A 14,774-nucleotide genomic window follows, 5' to 3' on the forward strand; every position below is an offset into this window, starting at 1 on the left:
GTTATTTTTGTCAAAAGTTGTAATAAATTCATTTGTTCATTGCAGTCTCATTCTCTTTCGATGTTTAGTCGTCAATAACTGTTCTGCACAATTATTTTTAAGGGGATTCACCACTGAAAACATACTTTTTTTAAAATACACAATAAAAATAGCTTAACCATTTTTTTTTCTAGTGTGTTAGTAGGCTAACAAAAAATATTACAACGGCCAAATATAGTTGTCACATACAGCCTACAGCGAATAAAAACGGGGGTTTTTCGCGTTTTTTTCAGACCATATTTAAAAATTGATATATCTAAGAAACTATCCAACATATTGCACTACTCATGGTCTAATTTTGAAGATATGGATCTAATCTAAATATTTAGGTAGATTTATCATGGTAGCATTAGTTGTTTTAATAAAATAATTTAGTAAACTTTAGACTTAAAAAAAAAAAAAACATGCATATATATAAAATTATGTTTCTATTCATCATATATATACCTAAAAAATCTAATTCTACCTAAATATTTAGAAAAAGATCTACTTAATATGTGGTAAAAATATGAACTTTCTATCTCCAATTAGTTCCCAAGATATTATCGATTTTTGTCTGAAAATTTATCGAAATTCAAACTTTCGGAAAACTGCAATAGAAAGGAAACGTTAGGTTCAACACTAATATATCACGTATATTTTTCAGTTTTATGGTTCTGAAATAAATTTACACAATATATTAGGTCAAAAGGTTGTATTATACATCAATATTAGGTCATATTATTATGTCAGTGTTCCATAAAATATACATATATACAGGGTGATTCGGTTAGTGTTACCGGCACTTTCTGAGCTGATAGTGCTATAAAAAAAATAAAGAAAAAAGTTCATATAAACATGGGTCCGGAAATGCTTCCTTACTGGGTTATGGCCAATTGAAGATTTCACCAAAAATTGTGTGCAGGAGGTCAAATGATGATTTGCCGCGTGTTTATGAAGAGATATTTATAGGCGAATGCAACTTTTTCTAACGGATTTTTTAGATGAGAAATTGAATAAAGTTCATCTTATAGCTGTATCTCATTTAGTTTTTTGTTATACTACAAAAAACAGAAATAAAATAATTTTGAAAACACTTTTTTAAGGTTTAACAGACAATTTATTTTTGTTAAATAGGCATTGAAGACCCACATTTTTACAAAGAAACTTGCAGAAAATTTAATTCTGAATAAAATTTTGTGCCACACGGCTATTTAAACAGCGAAGTATTAGTTTCTGGAATTTAATTTTACAAAACAAACATTCTACCAAGCAAGAAATTCCAAAGCAAAGGAAAACCCGAATTTTAATGACATAGAGTAGCCTACACATAAGATTTATTAGGATGCAATTTAAATTAAGTTTTAAATAAATTATTGTTTTTCATCTAAAGCTTATAATACTACGTACCACTTTCATAACAGTAGTTCAAAAATCAGTCCCTTGTACTTCAATACACTTAGCAGCTCGCTTTCTGATTGATCGAGTTATCCTCCGCAACGCTGCACGATTGTTTTTGATTTGTGCGGCGGCATCTTCAATTCGATTTATTAACTCTTCACGTGTATTTACTTTTTCCTGGTACACCAGGTTCTTCATCCAACCCATATACAGAAATCTAATGGAGTTAGATCTGGTGATCTTGGTGGCCAAGTGTGTGGTCCACCGCAACCAATCCATCGCCCGGGAAACTGCTCGTTTAAGTGCATTGTTACATTATGGGAAAAGTGGGCAGGGGCACCATCATGTTGATAAAATAATATTGCACCTTGCTGCTAATGGAACATCTTCTAATAATAGTGGTAGTTGTTCTGTAAGGAATTCTAGGTACATGCGGGAATTTAGATGTCCTCGGAGAATGAATGGTCCTATTAATCGATCATGAATGAGTCCACACCATACATTTACACTAAATCTGTGTTGAAAGTTGCGCACGATTGTACTATGTGGATTTCCCTCTGCCCAAGTGTGTTCATTGTGAAGGTTGTTGACGCCATCTCGGGTAAATTGAGCTTCATCAGTGAATAAAATGGTTCTATGATGTTGACGGTTTCTAATTAACCAGTTGCAAAATTCCGATCGAAGAGGAGGATCTGTTGGTTGAATACTTTGAACTTGTTGTTTATGGTAAGGAACATGCTATTTTTGCGCAAAGTTCTCCATACTTCAGACTGAGACACTGCGAATCGCCTAGAAAGACGCCGTGTACTGACACCAGGACTGCGTTCAGTAGCCAATGATTATAGCCTCTTCCATATCTACATTATGGGCAGGGGCGATCCCGATAATTATTAATACTAGGAAGTTTACCTGTTACTCTTAGGGTACGAAATGATCCACTGATCGTTTTTGGGTTTGGAAACTCTGCGATTAGGAAATCGTCTTCGGTATTCTGCAGTAGCAGCGGTTGCATTTCCGTCACAAACGCCTAAGACAAATACCATGTCGCATATTCTTCCGTTGTAAATAACAAAGGCATTGCAATTGTGATAGTAAGTTACTTTAAAATACACTTCACTAACAAACGAGTAGTAAAATTAATTGTATTAAATTGCACTCATTAAACTAGTACAGAATTGGTAACAAATAAATTGGATTCCTCAATAAATTGCAGTGTATTGTTGAACAGCTGATTTGTGATACCAACTTATAAAAACATAAATTTACCTTCTGTAAAGCTAACGTGACCAAAGATATGTAGGTACATGATGTAACCATTTGGATAGTCCTAAAAAGTAATAGTATTATTGTTTTTTTAGTTGAGCATTAATCTATTATAAAATCGTATTTACAATTGTATGCTAATCAATTATTTGTGTACCTTATATCATTACATTACGGTGTTTATTTTACTAAATACATATTTCTTGCTTGGTAGAATGTTTGTTGTAAAATTAAATTCCAGAAACTAATACTTCGCTGTTAATAGCCGTGTGGCACATAATTTTATTCAGAATTAAATTTTCTGCAAGTTTTCTTTGTAAAAATGTGGGTCTTCAATGCCTATTTTATAACAAAATAATTGTCCGTTAAAACCTTAAAAAAGTGTTTTCAAAATTATTTTATTTCTGTTTTTTGTAGTGTAACAAAAAAACTAAATGAGATACAGCTATGAGATGAACTTTATTCAATTTCTCATCTAAAAAACCGTTAGAAAAAGTTGCATTCGCCTATAAATATCTCTTCATAAACACGCGGCAAATCATCATTTGACCTCCTGCACACAATTTTTTGGTGAAATCTTCAATTGGCCATAACCCAGTAAGGAAGCATTTCCGGACCCATGTTTATATGAACTTTTTTCTTTATTTTTTATAGTACAATCAGCTCAGAAAGTGCGGTAACACTAACCGAATCACCCTGTATATATATACATTGTAAAATAAAACAGAGTTCGGTCGTGACGTAGGTTGCAGGTTGCAACCTCATACCGCTTTGCAATATTGTCCTTATTTCTTCTAGCAACATTTTTTTTGTATTCTTGACTCTTCCCATATTTTTTATGGCATAAAAATGAACTAAACTTCACTCAAAACAAACAGCCTGAAACTCAACAGTAGAATGACAGATGACAAAACACAAATTGTTTTGTTTTTATTCTATTACTACTTCATCTTCTTCTTCAGCATAGAGTAATGAAAATAAAACAGTACAATGATTGATATGCGTATTAAACTAGATTTGAATATCTGGTTTACATATTTATAATGAAATTATATAAAAGAAAATTATGATGTTTTTTAGTAAAAAAAAATAAGGTATCTAGTAAAAATGTGAAATTTTGGACAATTGACGCGCTTGCAAAAAACGTTATTTTTTTCATACTTAGGGTTAAAATATAGGTCTTAGGATACTATGTTTTTGTTCAGTAGGTTCCAAATGACAAAAAAACTTTTTTTGAAAATTTCATATTTTTTTTCATTATTTTCAGTGGTGAATCCCTTAACCCTTTGATCGTAAGTTTCTACACAGGCTTTTCAGGGTTTGGTGTTATTATGGTTTAGAATTATAATTAATTGTCATCTCTCATGGAGAGAACTATTCCCATGTGTAAGAAAATATCCTACAACGATTAAATGTTTAAGAATTAAAAAGGATATTTTTAAAAAATAATAAAAGGCTGTTGTTTTTCACACTTAAATCAATTATTACGGTCATAATTTAATAATAAATGCCCTGCAAAACATAAAATAACACAAATCGATTAGTTATTTTTTTTTTTTATATAGTGAACACAAAAATGCAAAACAGGTGTTTTGGGTCTGATACGTTTACACGAGAATACACTGATCATGTCAACTTCCACCCAAGCCAAGCACAGTTAATTTTAGGTGGGACATCCCACCAGCTGTACCACAGACCAGTGACTCAAGTGTACATCAGATCACAAAAATCCTTGACTTCAGACACAGGAATCAAACTCACGACTGCAAGACCTACTCCAGCGCCTTATACCACACAGCCATTCTGATTTGGTAGCTCACTTATGATTTTGCTGTACTGACTTCCTCTTCTGGTTTTGCCGAGGATTTTTAGTGTGTATCATCATGTGTTGGAAACATTCTGTCATAACAAGTCAATGGGTTGTTGCTTCACACCTGTGGAGACTTGTGTACTATTACTAACTTTTACCTTAGTATGTTTATGAGAAAATGCTGAATATTTTATCTTATTCTCATATTTAGTTAAATATAATAACTTTTGTGCATAATTAGTTTAATTTCTGTATAAATACAAAAAAAACTTCAAAAACATTTAATTGAGTGTTTTTCCTAACACATCTACAGCAGTAAACCCAAATCACCTAAAAAACAAAATTGAAAATTTTAAAAACTCACCAGTCAAAGTGTTAAAGAAACAAATTTAAATTTATAATTAACTCAACATATAACTCTCCGTAAAGAGCAGTGAACAAACCTATTTCAATTACATTAAATTTTATTTAGAGATAAGTAAATAAAATAAATGTACACTGGTGTAGTGGAGAATTTATAAATTCAATTGTATAATTTAATTTAAATAAATCCACAATGCTTGGATTTCCAATGAAATGGAGGAACTGGAGTACTGAAACAATTGCAACAAAGAATCAATAATTTCAAAGATTCTTGAGAGAACACCGAGACGTGAATTGAACGTGGTGTTCTGTTCCAACAGAATCACTTCATAAAAAATGAACGACTTATTAAAGAATAATCTAAGGCAGCATCCAGTGCCGCATTTCCCTATAGGCCCACTAGGCCCAAGCCTAGGGCGCAAAATTTTAGGGGGCGCATAAATTTTAAAGTACACAAAATAAAAAAGTTGCGGCGGCGGGTGGTGTTGGCGCTCGGCGGGGCGGGTGGCCAAGGTCAACTAGGTCCGGGATGCGACGTTGACTCATTCATTGGTTCATCATTGCTTTTATTTATTCAAAACACTCCTATATATATATATATACTATTGTAATTATCGTTCATCAAAATTACGTAATTAAGAAATTTACTGGATTTCTACGTCAGTGTAATCAGAGTTCTCTGGGGGGGGGGGGGGGGGCGCTCTTTGGTCTGTAGGCCTAGGGGCGCCGAATTTGTAAATGCGGCCCTGGCAGCATCTTCATCTCAACAAAAATACTTCCCTTTGGTCTTTGGTATAAAATGGTGTAAATAAATACTCAACAGGAATAGAATAAAACAAATTGTATTTTTTTAAAAAAAACAGTCATATAATGTTTAGAATATAAATTAAAAACAAACATAATACTGCTAGCGATGGTCCAAAGTACATATTATGGTAAGCAAGGTTTAAATACAGTATCTACTAATGGCTTCAACTCTTTTAGGCATTGATTACAAATTTATAAGCTTCAAAGCAATTTTATACAAATTGGATGGTATATAAAATAAGTATAAGCACATATAATATAAAAAGTTACAACGTTAAATCTAGGGTACGTAATTTAAGACCATTATACTTTTGAATCATATAAATGCTATATACACTTAAATTCAAATTATGTGCAAATTACGTAATTACAATTTCTTTCAAAAGCATCCAAAAATTTTGTGGAAAAATATATCGAGCGTAACCTTAATTCAAGCAATATGTAGACGATATAAATAATAAATGATAATATTTGTTGGAATGTATAAAATAAAATGAACGTGTTCACATTAATTTATTTGTTAAATAACCTCACAATGTTCATGATATAGATATCTGTCATATAACTAAAATTGGACTAATACTATTGCACTACAATTTAAAATATATCATTTTTATATAACATTATTATGAATATGCTATACATGTATTAAATGACTATTAAAAGTAATTTAATGTTATTTATCTATGACTGTTTTCTTACGGTCACACCGTCTGGTAAGTATTCTAACACACATGAGCCACGAATGTTTATTCCCTAATATATAAATAAATATATGTAGTTTTTGGTGACTGACATCCCTTAATTAGAATTGTAAGTAAAATAATTCATACAACGATCACTGTGAATGATGGGTTTAGCTCCAGTTCACCTTCCTCTCTGAAATCTGATGCTGTTACAGACAACCTTTTCATACAGACAGAAATTCAAACCATAATAAATGTACATATACAGGGTGTAACAAAAAGGTTGAGCAGGCTATGCATTTTCAGATTTTATGTGTGATTCTAAGCTAAAAATGATGAATAATTTTTTCCAATTTCAACTTTGTTTAGCCGCTAGCCGCCATTTAGTATTTTTTATTAACAAATTATTATCTCTAAAACTAGTAAATCTAAAGAAACCCAATTTGGCACATAGATTTGAATAGGTGAGAGGAAAATTTAAAAAAATGTGTTATTTTCTTTAATATTAACAAAATGGCGTCTGTGGAAAATTTTAAAAGTCAAATAACAAAAAACCCTGTATAGTTATAAAAAATGTACTAGACACCAACTATTTGGAGATTTTATTGCAATTCCAATAAAATTGCAATTTCAACTAAATCCATCAAGGCATAAGCGAGCACAACCACTTTAAAAGTACGCTTGCTCAAGCCAGAGCCATCAATCATTTTGTCTATCTATATATACGACCTTACCATCTATATTCTTAAAAACACACATCTTTTGACACCTTAAAATTCACTACACGATTACAATACTAGACAGAAGAACAACACAACAATAGAATTTTACACACTAAGTAAAACACAAAGCAGTCACTGTACTATCATTAAAAGTTTACAACCATTTAAGACACTTAATCGCACTGTATACTATAAAAAATTTAAAACAAAACTATATATTTGGCTTCTTTGTACCTCTTTTATAACACTGAACAATTTTTCAAAATGAAAAATATTACATTTTAAGTATTCTCATTCTTCACCCGTTGCATTTCTGTGTCAAATCTAAAAAATTTTGAGTTGACTACTGCAGTTTTGAGTGTTATGTTGTTATTACTATTGCACAATAATATTGTTGTCATTTATTTTTAGTCTATAGTCTCTTTTATTATTTATTGTTCTGTTTCACAATTTGTTCAAATTTAATTGATTAATTGTTTGCTATTATTTATTTATTACTTTATTTATTTGTTACCAAGTGTTACACTGTCATTGAATTTTAGTTAAATTAGTTACTTCTATCTTAACTAATTAGTTACTTTTCTTACCAGATGTTTAAATTTGAAATTTTTTGTTGCCAGAACTCTAGATTTTTTAAAACTTCATTTTGTATTATTTGCTTATATGTAATATTTACTTATCTATTTAGTAATTCAATCTAAGTTAGTCAAGCATTTTGACTTTGCTAATGAGCTGCATTAAGATTTTTTTCATTGTTTATGTAAATAAAACTACAATAAAATATTTGAACTTGACTCCTGAAATCTGGAGTCATGAAGGAATCTAAAAATAGTTGGTGAAGAAGAAACTAAAGGAACTCTTTGGATCGTTTTGACATCAGAGAAACCTGGACTAAAAAATTTAGTGAAATTTAAGTGAAGAGGTATTCTTGTTGTCTCATTGTGACCCTGATTTATGGATCCCTTCAGACAAACATGACTCAGATTTCAAGAGGCAAGTCTGCAACAGCATCAGATTTCAGATGCTGCACTAAAGAGGCATGTGAACTGGAGCTAAATTCAACATTTACATTGATTAACCCTTCCCACCATAGCTACGCTATCTGTAGACAACTATCACGTTATGCATCTCTGAAGCCTCGTGCATTATGGCTTTCATAACGTAAAGCTGCGTAACTGCTACAATATTGCACGTTTTTATTTGTACCATGGTCTACTACGGTAGACTTCCTCTAGTTCGGCCTAGGATGGTTCAGCTATTGGATAGTTTGCTTCTATTATGTCTGGTTGAAGAGGACTGATTCTCAACCCTCCTGATAACCGTGAATAGTTTCTTTCAGAAGATATATTTGCTTTGTACTTGTGATTAGGATAACTCTGATGCTTGTGTTTAAAAACTGTATGACAATTTAAACTTGAAGGACTGAATAAAAATCATTTTTGAGCAGCTAATACAACTTGATTTAGTGCTGATGGCAAAACAGTTGAGAGCAGCGCAACATTGTTGTTTCGGCCAAACAATCGTGTTAGTTTCCCATCATTCTTAGTTTCTTTAATTACCTCTCGGAAATATGTTTATATTCGAGATTCATATTTCTAACTTTTTTACCGCCTATATTCAGTTTGTCTGGCCATTTTTCTAATGTGACTAACCCTCTGATTTTAAGGTGGCCGAACAAGAAATAGTCTACTTTACACAGACTTTCACAGCTATTATTAAAATAAATACTTAGTTTTTTCTTATATTCAGTTGAATTAATTATTAATTGAATTTTGAGTTTAGCTCCAGTTCACCTTCGATTTATTGCAGCGTCTGGTATATGACGCTGTCTCAGAGTTGACTCCTGGAATTTGGAGTCATGTTTGTCTGAAATGATCCAAAGAAAGTGGACGACGAAGGAGCTCAAAAATGATGTAAATGTCATCTATAAATACATCAGAGACATCTATAAATAGGTGAAGTGGTATTCTCATTGTCTCATCAGGTACACAATTGAGTGCACTACGATGTGATAGACACGATCTCTAAGCACGGTGGAGTAACAGAGTCAAGTCTGAGACAGCGTCAGATACCTGACGCTGCAATAAAATGAAGGTGAACTGGAGCTAAACTCAATATTCAATTGAATCAACCCTTCCTACCATAGCTACGATATTCAGTTTGTTTGATCATTATCTAATCTGACTAAGAATCTGATTCCAAAATGGTGGGCCGAACAAGAAATAGTCTACAATATTATACTTTATACGTACTTTCACAGCTATTATAACGATACATACTTTGTTTTATGGTTTCAAGCTGCATCTTGTTGTCCATTTAATACCAATGTTTCATTCATGTTTCAATGGACTTCCTCAGTGCAAGTCAATCTTCTGAACAAAGATACCTCAACTTGTCAGTCTTTTAATGTGAACTGAGCTACTGGATATCAATAAAAAGTAGATCGAGAGTGGCAATTTTCTCTGATCTGATAACATTAGTTGGCTTATACAAAAGCTTTGACAGATAATCACGTGTTTTGCTACCCAAACAGAATGTCAAATTGCCTTGAAGAGGTCCATTACGCAGTATAGATGAAAGTTGTTATGTAATGTACAACAGATGAAGCATGAACCCACAAGCTAATAAGTATGTGTCTACAATACACTGTTAGTGGCAAGATAAGATAAATCACTGGTGTTTATTAGCTTACCCATTAAATTAAATACCATACTGGACTTATTAAATTACAACATGTATGAAATAAGAAGTAATTTAGTACGACAGTGTGAAATATAATTATAATACTGATAACTGCTACTAAGAAAAAATATATAAACCAATAAAGATGTGCTAATAAAATATGTGGTTAACAGTCACAATATATTCATCAACATAACTTTACTGGTACAAATATTTTAAATATATCTTATTAACATAATAAACATCATCATAAACAAATGACGATTTAGTAAAAATTAGTATTGTAATAGTTATGTGCTAATAACATTTTGTAATTATTATTAAAGCTTGTTATGAAATGGATGAAATTGAAAACACATAATGGGACACAAATAAATGTTTACTTTGAATTGTTTTAATACAAAGCATTGGAATGTTTTAAGGTGGTACAATTTAATGTCCAAAGAATTATGGAAGGTTATATGTATATAATTTCAATTAACATTGAATCGCAAAAAGAACTTGCTCCGCTGAGACTCGAACCCGAATCTCTCACTTGCTAGGTGAGTATATATTTAAAACTATTACACATGTATATATTATTTTATGTTTATTCTTGCACACCTCTATTTTCCTTTATTCATTCTTTATTTTGATTTAAGAATTGTTGGAATTAATCTAAACTTCACTATTTAAAAGATTTCTTAGTGTACATTTTAAATAAAAATAATTAGTTTACACATGTTTTATTAGAGCAATACAAATCAAGCTAACTTACGTTCATTATACAAATAATTTCTTATTTAAGTATAGCAACAGTTTATTGATAATCAAGTTTGCTAAGCTTTTTAGCTTACTTAGAGTGGCTAATCTTGGTCAAATGTGTTTTTTTATAGTGAGATTTTGCAAACATGGCAACAGCTTCTGTTTTGTGATAAGCTGATTCAGTGCATTCTAGTGGTGAATTGTGTAACTAACATCCTGACAGAAATCATAGATTATGCATTAATTACACAATATAGTTAAGTCAAATATGTCAATCAGGATCCGCGTTCTTCAAAGTTTTGCTCTTCCATAAAATTGACATTTAAAGTGTTGAGGGTCACTTCCTGAAGAAAGGAAAAATATGAAAAATGAATTTTGGAAGTTTCTGGATGAATCATAGACATTTAACCCTTTGAGGTGTTACCAGTTTGGAATGTCACTGCTTTATGTGTTTTTAAGAGTAACGGTTAAGGAACCATATGATACCCAAAATATTATAAAAAAGATTAAAATTATATAAAGAAATAATTTTGAATACAGGAACCACACAAAGTGATTATTATCAGCAAAAGCAACAGTGACTGATGACTGAATGTGACTTCTGATTTTGGAAATTATTTCACACCAAAAAAATTTATGCATGGGGAACTGTGTACAAGCATCGTAGATTAGAGAACAGTTGGCTATCACTTCCTTCCTAAAAGTTAAGCACTAGTGCTAACAAACAATATTTGTGATATTTTGAATTCTTTCTTAATTTATTCTAAATGCAAAAACAAACACCACTGTTTCCTGTAATTAATATTCCTGTAAAATATTGTATTTAACCCTTCCCACGCCATAGTCGGATGTATTAGAATGGCAGACTTTGACCAAAACGCCAATACAGTTATATCCTATTAAAGATCAAAACGCCAATACAGTTATATCCTATTATACATTATGTCTCTTGGAGATTTTTTTAGTTCACAAAAGGCCTTCAAAATGCCCAGTATACGCTCCGGGCTTATTGCGGTTGCCAAGGAAGTATTTATAAACAACCTTCACTCTGCGGCAGGGGGAGGGGAACGTCCTTTGTCTAACTCTGACCACCTGCTCGTCAATTCTGTGTCTCCTACAGAGCCATAACCAAACATATCCGTGGTGTGTATTACTCAGTTGTCACAAGTGCGCGTTACCAGCGACCAAAGAATACCATGGTATTCTTTGGTTGCTGGCGTCTACTACATATCTCATTATTCTTCATCGTGTTGTGATTAGTTTTTAAATATTTATCTTGTTTCATAGTAAAATGTAATTAAACTTTTCAGTAAACAGGTTTATTTTCTAATAAACAGTTTTGTAAATAGTTCTTTTTTATTTTTATTCATAAATACACTAATTTTAAGTGAAATACCCTGTTTTATATTGCTTTAACCTTTTATAACTCTTATAATAAAAATTAGCTTTGAACTTAAAGAAACCAAATATTTTTACTTGTCTTGGCGTTATAGGAAAGTTAATGGATTTATTAGTGGGTGTGCGAAGGGTTAAATTAAACTATAAATAAATTATAAAGAACCTTGTTATACAAATATTAAGTAGTTCTCGGATAATTCCCTTCAGGAGACAATTTCATTTATAGGTTGAGTCAATAATAAATACATAATTCATTAGACTATGAAAATTTGTTCTATTAATTATAAAAAAAGATCTAGATAACAAGTTTTAAAATATTAATAACAACAATATTACAATATAAAAAGGTGGCAATTATTACTAATTTTACCTAAACTAAAAATAAAACACAGTAGAACTTGCGTGCCGCTCATAATGACTATGTATGGTTTACTTCAATACAGTGTTCCTGCTAAGATATTAAGAAATAAAAAAGAATGACTAGTTTTATTTTGTATTAACTGGTGACAATGCACAGATATTTGTATGTTGATACCAAAGATCAACCAAATAACTGACTTTTTAATGCAGACAAAGCTTGAGGTTAATTCAATTCGAACAAAGTCATATAAACGTAAATTAATATGCCTTTCACCTATTTGGGGTTAGTGCTATAGGAAATACTAACTTAAAAATGTATAATAAGTACGGTTTAATATATATATTGCACATGACAAACTTGCTTAACTCAGTGTATTTTCCCTGATTAACTAAGAAACCAACCTTAAACCACTAAAGTAAGACATCCCCTTAATTAAAGATGTACAAATTATCGTAACTTGTTTCTAACATGATAGTTTATGACATGGTAAATAATAACTAATTTATACTTTAACCCTCCGACTGCCATTCGACGAATATCCATTGTTTATTTTCGTTCCTTAAATGCCAATCAACGGATATCCGTTAATTTGGACAACCTGCTCAATCTCATTTGTTATAGTACATAAACAATTCAAATATTCATGTAATTCATATACTATTGGAAAGAGTTGTCGAACATAGTACTGCTTTTTTTATTGTTCTATGACGGCGGAGTGATTTTAGAATGACGTTGCTGTTTTCGTTCTTGCAGAAAAATTAGTTCCATCCACGTTTTTGTTTTTGTAAGTGTTTTATAGTTTTATAAAAAAATATTACTTTTGACTAAATTTGTGCCATTTAGGTTATTACAAATTTTACAAAACCCAAAAAACATTATTACAATAATTGTTTTTATCATGTAGTATCCCTTTTCTAAGAAACATACAATTTTTTATTTCTACTACCATAACAATTTAAAACTTTAGATTTTTCAAATTATTTATTATTACAGTGTTCTCTAGTTTATTGTAAATCAAATTATACCAAATATGGTTAAGTTCATAGTTTATAACAATTGAGTCGCCCAGTTGCAAAACTCGTTTATGTCCATTTTGAAGAATTTTCAGAAACCCCAAAAAAAACTGTAGAACATAAAGTAATGTATATTGTAAAGCTCCTTTCACATTTTTTCTAAAGGTTTTTACATTATAATGTATGTCCAGTATCCTCAAAAAGATATGTTAACATTTAGGGGGGTTTTAAGGGGGGTTTAGTTTGGACATAACGAGTTTTGCTACAGTATATTGGATTAAACGAGTTTTTTGCTGCATTATATGGGAGAGTAAGATTAAAATAAAGAGAGAGATCATTTAAGAACATGTTTAATGTAACAAAAATGTTTCAAAATATATACAAATAACATTTTTTAATTATTTCAGCTTAAATCTAGTAAATGTCCATGTTCATATTGTTAACTACTCATTAGTATCGTCGATCTCCACCAATGTCCGATTCATTGTCTTGGGGATCAGAAAGAGCTTTCTGTTGGTCGAAAAGATTTCTTAAAGAGAGTCAGATCTTGGTTATTTTTCCCATTCCTTGGTGAAGTGTTTCGTGAAAAGTGTATTTAAGTCTTTTAAATTCAATTTTTTTATAGGTACACCTTCCTTCACAGGTTTGTGATTTCAATGTTGATAACTGTGTCCCAGGCTTATTAATGCTTTTCCCTACTCCAGAATCGACATTGTAGTTTGTTTCCCCTCTTAACTTTAAAATTACCTTGTTTTGTTTTTTATTATGAGTATACGTTTAGTGGGGCGTAACCTGAAGTGCCAATCTTTGGGTTCTCTTAGAGTTGCTGACACGGCTTCCTTCCAATCCAACATAGGACATTCTTGTCCCAAGCGGATCACAGTGGCACACGACTTAAAAATTTTCGATGTACTCTTTGTCAAAAGAGTAGTGTGTTTCTTAATTTTTCCTTCCATTCGGCCGAAAACCCTATCAGGAGGGATGAAGGAGTGGCCGACTACTGGGAAAATCAAAATAACTTTTTTTACTGACTGTGGAACATATTGTGCAAGGAACTTGTTTAACATACCAATAACTATTTTATTCTTGTTTTGGCCGCCGCACCCATCAGCGGCCACTTTGATAGTGTGCACTCCCGTCAGATCTGTGTTAAGCAGACGGTGGTATAGTGCTGAAGCGATTTGGTTAGAGCCTTTTGTATATTGGTTTTCTAACCAAACATAGGAGAAGATTTTGTCCTTTGTCTGAGGATCTTTTGAGGTACCTTCACAGATTGTAAAGTTGTAAATGTAACAACTGGCTTAAGTAATAGGAGGCTTGGTCAGGAATTTTGGGTATTATCTGGTTCTTCTGGCAGTCAAAACTAAAGGTAATTTCACCATCTTTTTGCTCCCTAACCAGATTGTAAAAAAGCATCTGCCTTTTTTTATGAACAGCGAGTTCTACCTTCAAAGTGTCTTTTTCCTGTGTATCTCTGCAACGCTTAATCCTGTCACGAAGGGACAG

Source organism: Homalodisca vitripennis, chromosome 1, assembly GCF_021130785.1.
Source record: "Homalodisca vitripennis isolate AUS2020 chromosome 1, UT_GWSS_2.1, whole genome shotgun sequence".
NCBI lineage: Eukaryota > Metazoa > Arthropoda > Insecta > Hemiptera > Cicadellidae > Homalodisca > Homalodisca vitripennis.